Source organism: Thalassophryne amazonica, chromosome 16 (genome assembly GCF_902500255.1).
Source record: "Thalassophryne amazonica chromosome 16, fThaAma1.1, whole genome shotgun sequence".
NCBI lineage: Eukaryota > Metazoa > Chordata > Actinopteri > Batrachoidiformes > Batrachoididae > Thalassophryne > Thalassophryne amazonica.
The window spans coordinates 5,490,398-5,504,288 of NC_047118.1; the positions used below are offsets into that span (position 1 = coordinate 5,490,398).

The 13,891-nt window shown below is 39.0% G+C and overlaps 1 protein-coding gene across 1 annotated transcript in view; it reads left to right on the forward strand.

Moving 5' to 3' along the window:
* The window catches only part of asic2 (acid-sensing (proton-gated) ion channel 2), a 1,153,097-nt gene that overhangs the window by 113,562 nt on the left and 1,025,644 nt on the right, over window positions 1–13,891 (forward strand). The gene's annotated exons all lie outside the window — the stretch shown is intronic.

A 13,891-nucleotide genomic window follows, 5' to 3' on the forward strand; every position in this document is an offset into this window, starting at 1 on the left:
GACATACCTCTTCAGAAGAAAACACTGAGAATTCATAGATGAGTTAATTTACTTGATAGTCATTTTTCCGACCTCAACCAAATTATAGTTTTATTTTGTCTTCTTCTTTACCTTTTCCACATCCTTAGGAGCTGCTTGCATCTGTATTGTCCTCAGTAATCTTTGCTGTTTTCTTTTGGCAGAACACAAGTTGTATTTGTTGGAAGCAGCTGAGCAGAATGTTGTAAAATGATTTAAATCTCAAACCCAGAAGTGCAGATGTGTAGATTTTTTCAGTTTACTATGAAGCGTAAAACAACAATAGGAAATAATACTATAATGGAATGAAATTGGTGTGTCCACAGAATATAGACTGTAGTGTGTTGACTTTTAATTTACATATCTCATATCTGTCTTGGCCAAATGTATAATTTCAGATGAGCGATTTTTTTTTTTTTTTTTTTAAGAAAGAACATACTTCCACAAAATTCCAAAACAGCAACAAAAAAACATAAAATGGTAAATGTAGCAATGTATTTTTCATTTATTTTCAAAGTCTCAGTTACAGAATGAGCTAGAAGAGAACTCATACAGTGTGTTCTTTCACCAATGAGGTAATATAGTCAACGCCATTATGTGAAAATGTTCATTTAGACTTATTGCAAACACCCTGTGATAGACCAGTGTCCTGTCTAGGGTGTACACCTGCCTCATGCCCTACGACTGCTGGGATAGGCTCCAGCCACCGCATGACCCATAATTAGAGTAAGCATGTATAGAACATTGATGGATGGATTTATTGCAAAAAAAAAAGGGTATAAAAGAAAATATGATTATATATAATATATATAAATATGTTCTGGATCATGACTATGAACACCAACATGTGTGGTATGTACAAACACATGTTTTATCATAAGGTGTGGATGTATATTGATGTTTAAATTCGATTATAGACAGATGATAGATAGGGAGGCAGTCACAAAACCTCCAACCTGCTCTGGAGTTTGTTGGAGATCAAGCACCATTCTCACTTTAATCGATATGCATCAAAGAAAGCCCTATCCATACCTTGGGACACCTTGGATGCTCCAGGATGGTGTCCATCTGTGATAAATGTAGATATTCCCTCATTGTGCCATTTTCATGTTTCAAGGACAGTGGGATTTTCAAGATGTTCTAAAATTTTATTTCTGGCATTACATAATTTGGTAAGTGTCCATTCACACTGTCATGCTGAAGCTGGCCAGTAAAAGAGATTCACAAAAATCTCTGTGATACACTGGAGATGGCTCTCTCCAGGGGTCCAAACTTTCCGTCTTTAATGCAGGTTGACATAGCTAATCGGAGGGTGACGTTGTACTGGTGGAGCTTGATGTTGTGGTGATGATCCACTGACTTACTATAGGATGTAGTTCAACTTTAGCCATGGGACGGTGGGTGCTTTGGTAATGAGGTCCGTGGAGCTGTAGTTTAGGTCATCCTGGACTCAACTTGTGACACGTCACATGACATGATGTAATCTGTATAAACTTGATGTAACTTGATATATATTTTTATATATTTCTTAATAAACAAGGGATCCAGGAGCCTGTTGTCCAGTCAAGCTTCCAACTTTGGCCAATGGAGGCTTGTGGAGGCAAACGGACAAATAACGCGGACTTGCGGAGGTGACATAGGGGTAGCGGAGTGCAACTCTTGCTGGTATTTTAGCATGTTGAAACGTTTTCTAGGGCCATGTTTCCAAATGGACATCGACTCTGCTCCTGTGGAGTCTTGTAGACTTTGGTGCTGGTTGGCGTGAATCAACTTTTCACTCTCCATCTGCAAATGCCGGGCTAATCGTCAGAGTGTGAACGCATCATAATCCCTTAGTATTATGCTTCACATTCTTGTACATTGTGTGATGTCGCTGGAAGGTTTTCTGGAAATTTCAAGGTTGTGCTGACGTTTTATGACACAGTACTACAGTTGTTTTTCTATGCATCACATGGTGCAAGTCCAGCAGCGTCAATCATCAAACTGCAACTGCACACCAAATCACTTTCATGGGCATTCATGACCTTCTGGGATGCATATGCATGAAAGTAAGACAGGGAGTTAACAATGCAACAATTTTTCAAAGATTACCTACTGATATGTTACAGAGTCCTCAAACACAGGACAATTCTCTAATGTGCATCTTGCTCCTTTACAGTGTTACAGGTGATTTCTATTCCTCAGTTTGATGCTCAGCATTACTGACTGGACTATTTTTGGATGTGGAGAATTTTTAATTTGGATGATAGTCCCATTAAATCTAAACTGCTCATTTTTCCCAGGGGTGACGCAAAACTCCCTGGGTAATCATTTTCTTTTATTTTTTAAGTGGTAAGATTCTGTTCATGCTGAAGATGCACTTTCAGGGCATGCTTTCTCAAGAGCATTGTCTATGGTTTGTGCCCCCTTTGTTTTTTCTTCATCCGTTCTGTGAGAAGCAGGCGTGCTGATGTCTGATTCAATCACTCTCAGCTTTGGTGAGCTGGAGGCCGGAAACAGCTTACAATATGGTGAGAAAACAAGGGGAAACAGAGAGGGGTGGACAGTGCATGTGCTTCCTTTGGGTTGTTGAGCGCCTCTCTTATCTGAATTGAAATGGTGTACTAAATAAAGAAAATAACTACAATCTGGTCCGTACGTTTTGGGACAGTCATTCATTTTACATACCCTCTTACTCCAGTTAAGGGTCAAGGGGGGCTGGAGTGTATTCCTGCATTCATGGGGTGAGCGGCAGGGTTCACCCTGGACAGGACGCCAGTGTATCGCAGGGCCACATACACACAAATAAACACAGTCACACTTGCATGTCCACCTATAGTCAATTTAAAGTTTCCAGTTCACCTAACCTGCATGCTGTTTTAAGAGAAAGAAGCCAGAGCACCCAGAGGGAACCCACGTGAACATGGGGAGAACATGCAAACTCCACACAGAAAGGACCAGGTGGGAAGCAATCCCACGACCTTCTTGCTGTGAGGCAACAGTGCAAACCATTAATCCACTGTGCCTCCCTAGTTTTTGGACAAAGATGCAATTGTTCAGTTTTGTCTCAAAACACAAACACAGTGGAGTTGAATTGAAATAATCAAGATGTGCATTTTCAAGCGGATTAAAAAAAGTATTGTTTCATCATTTATTAAACAAATGATGAATTATGAATTTATAGACCTTGGCTTTGTATTCAGAGAACCTATCATGTTTTACCAGAACTAGAGCAACTTCAGGTTTTGAATCCTGCACGAACTGATATTGACCTTTCTCACTATTTGAATGTTTTTACCCCATAACTCCAAAACATTCACTCATAAATAGTCAAACCAAACCTTTTTGGTATCTCTATGAGCAGACAAATAATACGGTATACTCATTTTAAAATTTTGAACCCTGTGCAATCCATCACTGACACCTACCTCACTACAGCCATCACCCTAGGATCGCTTCATACATTTTTCCAGTCCCTCCAGATATTCATTTAATTTATTTTCTGCCACTTATCCACATCCTAGATGCAGTGGCATTAGACCAAATAGTTCTTCCCACACTTAACTATCCTTGGCCAAGTTCTCTATTTCTGCTGTGCGGACATTTGTCCCTGTTCACTGCCTGCAGTATAGAGCACCAGACCCTGTACTCTCTCCTTGTGGGTGCTGATCCCACAAGAAGGTGACACCATGTTGTTTTTCAGGCTGAGCCCAATTGATCCCCAGGGTTGTAAACCCAGCCACAAATAGTTTATCTACTCCCAGCAACAAGGCCTGCATCCAGGAGTAGACCCCGGTTTCCCTCATCCGGAACAGGTGACTCCATCTTTATATGTGTACATCATAGCTTTTCAAAGGAATACTCACAAAAAGATGCCAGAATTCAGAGTTGAATCACAAAATTCTGGCAGACAAAAGAGGTGTGACGGCCCTCTGATACAGGAACGAGAAGAATTAGTGGCACCACGCAGGTGGAGCGGAGACAGATAATGCAGTGAGGAAACATCGCTTCATGAGGTACCCAGGGCCACGAAAATGTTAACAGCTCTCAGCTGATGTGGTGAGCCACGAGAACAAAATGCAGGCAGGAGCGCAAAGCAGAACTCAGTAACGCTGACTGGCTGCTCCATGTGACGGTGAGCAGAGACAGAAAAGGGAAACCATTGAGCTGTTCTAAGGGAAAGCATAAACATAATTGACTACAAGGAGAAAAAAAGAAACAAAGAGCAACACAAACATGATAAGAAAGGAACCAGAAGACCACAGAAAAAAGCACCAGAGCATGCAATGACTCATGCATATCCCTAACATACCACCTCCATGATCCTAGGCCAGTAATAGTGACGAAGATGGTTTTGGCAACAAGTTATAAGGCTATAAATTGAAGCGACATGGTGTCGCTAGAAGGCCAATCAGTAATGCCCAGCGATGTCACGTGAGGCACTTTGCATGCTGTTACATCCTGAACTTTTTATTTTCGACTTGATGTTCATTTTTTCCATTAAGGGATTTAAGAGATCTATGTGTTCGTACGAACAAACGTATTACAAGATTAATGTCACTGTGCATTACTGTGAAGGAGAAGAAGAAGGAAGGAAGATGGCATCAGATGTGTCGACGTCGCATCAGTGGCTGTGATTTTGCATGACGAAGTCATTGTTCCTGTGCATATTTTTAGTGAACTGACTGAACTTTTGAAAGTTAACGAGCACTGAGTTTGATCTTGGACATAACTTTGAGTGTGAGCTGATCGTACCTGGGTCGACGATTCGTGTGGGCCCGCGGCGCCCGCGGCGTGGAGGTTCATCCAGGCCCGCGGCATCAGCGGAGGCGGTTCGTCCAGGCCCACGGCATCGGCAGAGGCAGTTCGTCCAGGCCCACGGCATCAGCAGAGGCGGTTCATCTAGGCCCGCGGCATCTGTGGAGGTGGTTTATCCAGGCCCGCAGCATCGGCAGAGGCAGTTCATGCAGGCCCGCGGCATCGGTGGGGGTGATACATCCAGGCCCGCGGCGTCGGCTACATCCGTGGCTAGCGGCGGCTACATTTGGGGCTGGTGGCAGCTACATCCGAGGCTGGCGGCGGTTACATCCGAGGCTGCCTACGGCTACATCCTGGGCTGATGGCAACTACATCTGTGGCTAGCTGCTACTACGACCGAGGCTGGGGGCGGCTGTGACTGAGATTAGCAACGGGGAGGGCTAGAGTGCGGCGACTGAACCTGTGGTGGTGGAGGCTACGGGTGAGAATTGTTTTTTAATTGATAGTGGCCATACTGGGCCACGATAATCAACATGGCACCACCCAAGAAAACAGATAAACTCGAGGGAAAATATAGAGGAGATAAAGAACTCAATGAACCGGATATCAAAAGACATGTCTAATTTAGACAAGCTGACGGTGGAGATTAAAGAACTCCAAAAGTTGGTTAAAGAGAAGGACAAGATCATTAAGAAACTTGAACAACGTGTAGATGAACTTGAACAATTCACTAAAAAAGATGATGTTATAATATCTGGACTAGAAACTAAACATCGGACATATGCAAGGGTAGTGGATTCTGGTGGAGCCAATGGGGAGGATGCACCACCTGAAAAACGACAATCATTGGAACAAGTAACAAACTTTTTATATCAAAAAGGTGTTGTCATCCATCAAGACACGATATCAGACTGTTATACTATTCCATCTAAAGATAGAAAAAAATAAACTATCTAACATTGTTCTAGGATTTACAAGCAGAAAATATAAAAATGAATTATTAAGACAGACAAAGAATTTGAAAGGAACGAGTGTCTATATAAATGAGCATCTAACGAAAAAAATGCAGATATTGCTAAGGAAGCAAAACTACTAAAAAAACAGAAACACATTGTTGGTACATGGGTCTGGAATTGTAGAGTGTGGATTAGAGTGAAAGAAAGAACAAATGGTATACAAATCAAAAACATGGAGGACAAAATACAGACCTGAATAGACAATCAAATATGACGTCTGTTGGTAATTTGACCAACAAAAACTCAGATTAAACATGGAAACAGATGATAAAATATATGACATAGACACTAATATTGATGAAAGTATATTTGACTTAAAAACGATTGGTTGCGAGTATTATACGGAAGAACAGCTAAATAGTGAAAAAATTGCAGAAGATACCCTGTCACTCTTACATATAAACAGCCGAAGCTTGTATTGTAAAATGTCACAAATAAAAGATTATTTAAATCAGTTTAAAAATAAATTTAGTATTGTTGCAATCACTGAATCTTGGCTTAAAGATGATCTCATGGCTGATGTTCAAATGGAGGGATGTGAGCTGTATTTTGTAAACAGAAGAGATAAAAAAGGCAGAGGTATTGCTCTGTACATAAAAACAGATCTGATATGTACAATTGTAGAAGAAATGACAATTATGGATGATGTCATAGAAATTGTAACAGTGGAACTTACGTATACATGAAACATCTAAGAATATTCTAATTAGTTGTGTATACAGAGCACCTGACTCATGTTGTTGGGAAAGTGTAGGAACACGGACCCACAACAGGGGGCGCAAATGAACGGACAATGGAGTAAGTCAAATAACAAGCTTTACTGTTGTGAATGTGCACAACGAATACAACCAATCACAGAAATGGACAACAGTCAATTCACAAAAGTGTCGTGTGGGCAGGCTCGAAGATAGGAGACGCCTCTCCAAGGTAAGACCGGAACCACACGGCTTCCTCCGCCACAGGACCCCGGGAATACTGGAGCCGCCAAGTCCCGAACTCCCAGGTGGCCACTGCCTCCGCGTGTCGGACCTGGTACTGCTGGCGAGGAGCAAAGAACAGTTAGATGGGGGCGCGTATGCACCCAGGACTCCGAACAGCAGGAAAGGTACCTCCACCTCTCGTTGGAACAGTAATCCAAAAAACTAGCTCAATCCAAAAGATGCACTCTATTTGCTTTGATACGTTACCTCTCTGGTAGAACCGATATCTCGGCAAATGAGGTGGAGATGCCGTCCTGCTGATATACCTCCGTAGTGATTGGGATCAGCTGTCTCCGGTGATGGGTGACAGCTGTCATCCTGGCTGCTCCTGTAAGGCGGCAGCGCCCTCCGGTGCCTGGAGCCCGCACTCCAGGCAGGGCGCCCTCTAGTGGTGGTGGGCCAGCAGTACCTCCTCTTCAGCGGCCCACACAACACGTGTTGTGAAATTTACAGATAAAATAATAGCGTTATTCCATCAAATTAAAAACAAAACGCTTTATATGTGTGGAGACTTTAACATTAACATAGAAAGCTCCAGTTGCCAAAGAATAAGTGATTTTGTGAATTCAATGTATAGTTTGGGGTTATTCCCCTTGATAACAAAACCAACCAGAATTACATTGCAAAGTGCAACGGTAATGGACAATATATTTACAAATAGAGCAGATGAAATGATCAAGAATGGGATCTTGATGACAGATGTTAGCGATCAGTTTTTTCAATATTTAAATATAAAAATAGGTACAAGAAAAAAACTGTTATAAACTTTAAAAGAGACAAGTCAGTAAAAGCGTTAGAGGCATTAAAATATGACCTTAAAAATCAAAATTGGGAAGAAGTTTATGTCAGTGATGTTAATGTAGCATATAATTCATTTATGAAAATATTGATGAAATCGTATAATAAAAACTGTAAATTAATAGAAATTAGTAAGAAAAGAGTAAATAAACCATGGCTGACAAAGGGAATAAAAAATGCTTGTGCAAAGAAAAACTATTTATACAGGTGCTTTTTAAAAATGCAAACAAAGGAAACAGAACACAGATACAAAAAATATAAAAATAAACTATTGACAATAATTAGGAAACAAAAAAAGATTATTATAGTGAAAAATTAAATAAGAGTTGAAAGTTTGAAAGTTTGAAAGTGATGGAGCGAAAGCAACTTTTCCAAATTACTTTGTCAAGGAAAATAAAGAAATATATGACATAAAAGAAGTTGCAAATGGGTTTAATGATTATTTTTCAAATGTAGGATCAAGTCTGGTGGGAGATAAAGCAATAGTAGAAGATAAATTACATACACTTGTAAATACAGTCAATAGTATTTTCCTGGACAGTGTGGAAAAAGATGAAATAAGAAATATTGTAAAAAACTGTGTAAGCAAAAGATCAACTGACTATGAAGATTTAGACATGATGACTGTAAAAAGTATAATAGAAACTGTTATTGAACCATTCACTTACATTTGTAATCTGTCTCTGTCAACAGGAATGTTTCCAGACGAAATGAAAATTGCCAAGGTAGTCCCATTATATAAAAATGGAGACAAACATAATTTTTCTAATTACAGGCCAGTGTCATTGCTTCCACAGTTTTCTAAAATTATGGAAAAAGTTTTTGTGACAAGGTTGGATAAATTCATTGAGAAACATCATATTTTAAATAATGCTCAGTATGGATTCAGAACAAAACATTCGACAGCTATGGCAATTATGGAATTAATAGAGAAAATATCAACAACAATAGAAAATAAGGATTATCTTCTAAGTATTTTTATCGACCTGAAAAAGGCTTTTGATGTTATCGACCACTCAAGATTGCTTTACAAGTTACAACAATATGGAATAAGAGGTATTGCACATCAGTGGGTAAAAAGCTACTTAGAAAATAGAAAACAGTTTGTTCAGATAAATAATACCAAATCAGAATTGTGTAACATTATTTATGGAGTACCACAAGGATCGGTACTTGGACCCAAACTGTTTATTTTGTATATTAATGATTTTGTGAATGTATCTAATGTGCTTGGCAGCATTTTATTTGCTGATGATACAACGCTGTTTTACTCTGGATCAGATATACAGGAAGTAGCACAAGTGATAAATACAGAGTTGAAAAAAGTTAAATATTGGTTTGATATAAACAGATTGTCACTAAATATTAATAAGACAAATTTCATATTGTTGAATGACAGAGCAAAAAAAATAAATAATGTGTCATTACAAATAGATGGAATGGATATACAAAGGGTAAAAGAAACGAAATTTTTAGGAGTCATGATTGATGAAGATCCTACATGGAAGTCACACATAAATTACACAAAAGGGAAAATAGCGAAAGCCATTGCTGTTTTGCGTAAAGTAAAATATTCATTAAATAGTTATGGTTTATTAACATTGTACAATTCATTGATTGTTCCATATTTAACTTATTGTGCAGAAATCTGGGGATCAACATATACAACTTATACACAACCTTTATTTATTCTGCAGAAAAGAGCTTTAAAAGTGATTAGCAACCGTGGTTTTAGAGATCCATCTAATCCATTGTTCATTAAGTATAGGGTACTTAAATTTCATGATTTAGTCGATTTGAAAATATTACAAACAATGCACCAAGCTAATAAAAATACTTTACTAACAAACATTCAAAATATGTTTGAAAAAAGAGTAAGTAGTTATAAATTGAAAGGAATAGAAGTCTTTAAAAACCAAGATACAGAACCAAAGTAAAGGAAAGGAGTATTGCAGTAAATGGTGTAAAATTATGGAACAATCTCAACAAAGAAATCAAAGAATTAAGGTCGCTTAAGTTATTTAAAAAACGTATTAAACTAGATGTATTAAGTAAGTATGAAACTATGAAATAAGTCAGTAGGCTGTGAGAAAGCCAAAAAATGTAATCTGTTAATAATGTTTAAAATGTTTTAAGTTTATAATGTAACCTGTCAGAGATGTAATCTACTAAATAATGGTCATAATTATGAAATAAGTCAGTGGTATGTGACAAGTCAAAGAAATGCAATCTGTTAAATAATGTTGAATAATGACGCTGGATATTGAAAGATTGTATTGTAAAAAGGGGCAGAAAACATAAGACTTGTTCTTCTCTCTGCTCCTTTTCATTCAGGTGATTTGTGATGCTTTATTTCTGCTTTTCTGTTTTTTTTTTTCTTTTAAATGAATGAAATAAATATTAAAGAAAGAAAGAAAGAAACAAAAGTGAGTGAACCCACACTGCGCTGTAATTACAAAGGTTGTACCAAACATCAGATTAACATGCGTTATACATGAAAGCATGGACCAAATTAGCACTGTGGTCTTAATTCAACTGGTGTTCAAAATCTGTGAAATTAGCATCTGAGTTAGTGGGACAGCAGTTCATTGAGCAGTCAGTGGTGAGGGATGCCTTCTTAGTGGAGCCTGTGAGGGAAGAATAGAGAAGGTACAAGAATAGAGAAGGTAAAAGTACAACTTTCAAGTACAAGCCATGTACTATAAATCAATGAATCCAAAGCAAACATTCCATTTTACATTTAGGTCAATCACTGTAGTTTTACATTTTATATGGCGTCTACATTTTTGGCATTCGCATGTACTTAATGTTTCATAATTCTGCTGCATTCAGTTTACTTATACTGTGCCAGCGTGAATATTGCAGCAGGGACGTATTAGATGATCTGTGAGGATATTTTGCTACAAAACAAGCCGTGTTATTCAAGGTGTGTGTAAAAAAAAAAAAAAAAAAAAATACTCCAAGCAAAACAGACAGCCTCAACAACAGCTACCACCTGCTGCCTGTGGACTCTGAGGATGTTCCGAGTGATGGAGATGGCGGGATCAGTAAACGTGACCACTGAAAGCGACCCCCCTCCCCCCAAATTATACAGAATTTCATGACTTAAAACATCTTATATTAAGAAGTTAGAAAAAATTCACCCCCATACAGGTCTCATGGAGATGTTTAAATTAACGTCACATCTGGTGTTTTATAAAGAGAAAATATCAGCTATATGTTTTAGTTTTAAAGTAAAGCACTAATTTTGAAGGTTTTAGTGTTTGGACATGCATGCTGCAGTGCATTATGGGTAAAGTTTCATGACAGGAGAAATGCATTGAGACGCTCTGATCAGGCTGCACTTTATGGCCCAGTCACACGGCACTTAACAATGGGCAATGAAGCCCTAACAAAACATGAAATCTGGACTTTCATTGACTGTTGTTGGCATTGTTTAACCTTCGCTCAGCTTCGTTCCTGCAGTGGTCACATTGTCAGGATTTTTAAACTGTCGAAAAAATTTGAACGAAGGGCAACGAAAACTTCAATTCGTCTGTATTTCATTTTTCTGTCTTTCTTGACGTTTTTTATCGTTTGCTTAGTTTTTGTAACTTTAGTGTTTAGTTTGACTTTGTTCGACCAGCTGAATGTTTTCACACAGTGTAGAAGCTGTTTTTGAACGTTGCTGCTGCATTCATCACCATCGGAAATTGCAGGGCAAACTCAGCCTGTTTGCTTGGATTTTTTATCTGGGTAGGGGGTCAGCTTCAGTGGGCTCAGGCAATTTATATAGGGCAGAATTAATCTTTTGTGTGGATACAATTAATTATTTTGCCACAACCAATTGCTGAATATGAAACAACTAAAAAGTTGTATAATTTCCAACAGTAAGGCAATGGCAGCGGCAGCAGCAGCTCCTGTGTGCGCTTATTATTCTTTATTAAATATAACAATATCAGTGTAGGAATGACACTCCAGCCCTTATGTACATGTGGCAACAGGTAGATAATTCAAATGATGATATAAAGAACTGTTCTGGAGGGCAGACTTCATGTTGTGGATCAACTGCAGCTGGTGGAAATAACCACACAGTCAATGCGCAGGCTTCACACGGACTGATCAGTTTACTGCTGATATATTCAGTCATCTTTACACTTATATTTATTCCCCTTTTGACAGTTTTATGGAGATGATACCTCTTTTGTTCTGGATGAGGAACCAGAGAGAGTCCACCTATGTGCACACAGATCTCCACAGTTTCTGTTTGCAGTTTCTCTAGGACTCGGGCGCTATGAGCTCCATCCCAGCGCCGAGTCCTGGAACGCAGAGATGCAGACACACCTTACGTTACCAACGTAACCACACGTTACCTTCGGTTTTGTTTAGTTCCTTTTTTTGTCCCTTTTGCACTCTTGCTTTGCATGCTATTCGGTGATACAGCTCTTTCTGCCACCTTTTCTCAATGGATTGTGACTTTGTTTACTTTTTCCCTTCGTTCAGGAATCGTCGTGTGTCATGTGACTGGGCCATTAACTGCTGCACACAGACAACAGCATTAAACTGTTTCTATATTGTGCCTAAAACTCTTGTGAATGTATTCTCTGGGTTTACAGACATTGTTATTGTGTTTGTTTTATGTAAACATGCCAGAAGGAAGCTCAGGCTGTGTGAGCTGTGATTGTTTCCTGTTCATGTCATTTTGGGGGAAAGTGAAGTTTTCTCTTTAACGTCCTGCTTATTGAATTTAAGCTACCATACGAAATTATTGATGTGGATTCTGATTGTCAGTACATGGAACTGTCGATTTATGCAGTGAGACGCACAATTCGACAGAACACCAGCTGCACACACTGCTAGCTGTTAGTGCTGTTAGCTGAGAGCGAGAGAAAGTCGCGTGCTGACACCGCTGCCTAAATGGGTGAATTTAAGCTACCATACGAAAGTATTTATGTGGATTCTGATACAGAATTACCGTTTCACATTTGATGAATTTGATGGATTTTCACGTTTGATGGATTACTCCGCGCCCGGACCGCTGTTGGAGTAACACTGTCTCGGCTTGACAGTAAGCCTCGCCAACCGAATTACCTACAGAAAAATAAACCGTGCAAACGATGGAATTGAATTAGAATAGGAATAACCCTGTTGTGTCTGATGGTTTGCGAATGTTCATGCTGTTCATGCTAACGCGTTGCCGATAAAGCTCTATTTGCAAAGGTATAAGCAGCATGAACATCTGCAAACCATCAGACACAACAGGGTTATTTCCTAATTAAGTGATTCTTCTTGTGAACACAATACCTCAGTACCATGTGTGTGTACCATGGTATTGTGTACCACAATACCATGGTACACACAGTATTTTTAAAGAATAAACCTATCTTAACATTCCTAAAATGTTTTGCACAGGACTGCTTATGTTAGCCACATAGGTGTCACTACATGTATTTACATGTAATTATGTTAATTGAATCATCAAATATGTTAATGAGACATTACGTAATTTAAGTGCTTGTTGTTTCTGCTGGTTGAGACGTCTTTGTTCTCTCTTTGATTATAAAGGTTCAAGGATTGCAAGCATCCACAGAACTTTTGATATTTGTTTTCTTTATTTGTCACTTTTTCCAATATTGCATTTTTGACCATTTTGTCACCCTTCAAATTTCTCATTATCGCATCCACAGCACTTGCCACTACTCGCCCGTCTCATAATTTCAGAGACGCTGTCCCCTTGTGCTTTGATATATCAAGCGAAATATATGAATACATTTTTGAAAGGCTGGGATTCAGCATACAGTCTGCTGGTACGGCTCTCATTACCACATGAATGTGGTTGGTGTCCTGGAACATTAAATGTGTATTCTCTTTGAATGAGATTTGATTTTTTTTTTTTTTTTTTTTTAGTTTTATGCCGTTGTGGGCATATGGGCCAATCACCCGGAACTACTTGTTCGTCCATTTGGTGTGAACATCAAGGCTTTTCTTTGGGAGAGTGGTCCAACTGTGTTTTGTGAAAGTGTTGAGAAAATTGGCAGAAAGTAATGATGTTTCCCAGGTTTCAAGAAGTTGCACTGAATAATTTTTAGTCTTGCTCCATAATTGATCCTGAACTGTTGTCAGTGTCTGAGAGATGTTGATCGCCACATATTAAAGTAAATGGACTATGGCAGGTGACTAAAAATCAAACATCATTGCCACACCTGATGAGAATGAAAATGTGGAGTGAAACAAGAAAGTGCGTCAGGCCATAACAGAAAATAAATGGCATTGATAGAGTGTGATCTATATGCTTGGTGAGCAGCTTCCACTTCTCATTCCTGCCCACTGACAGACAAGGTCAGCACTGTAACCTCCAGAGAT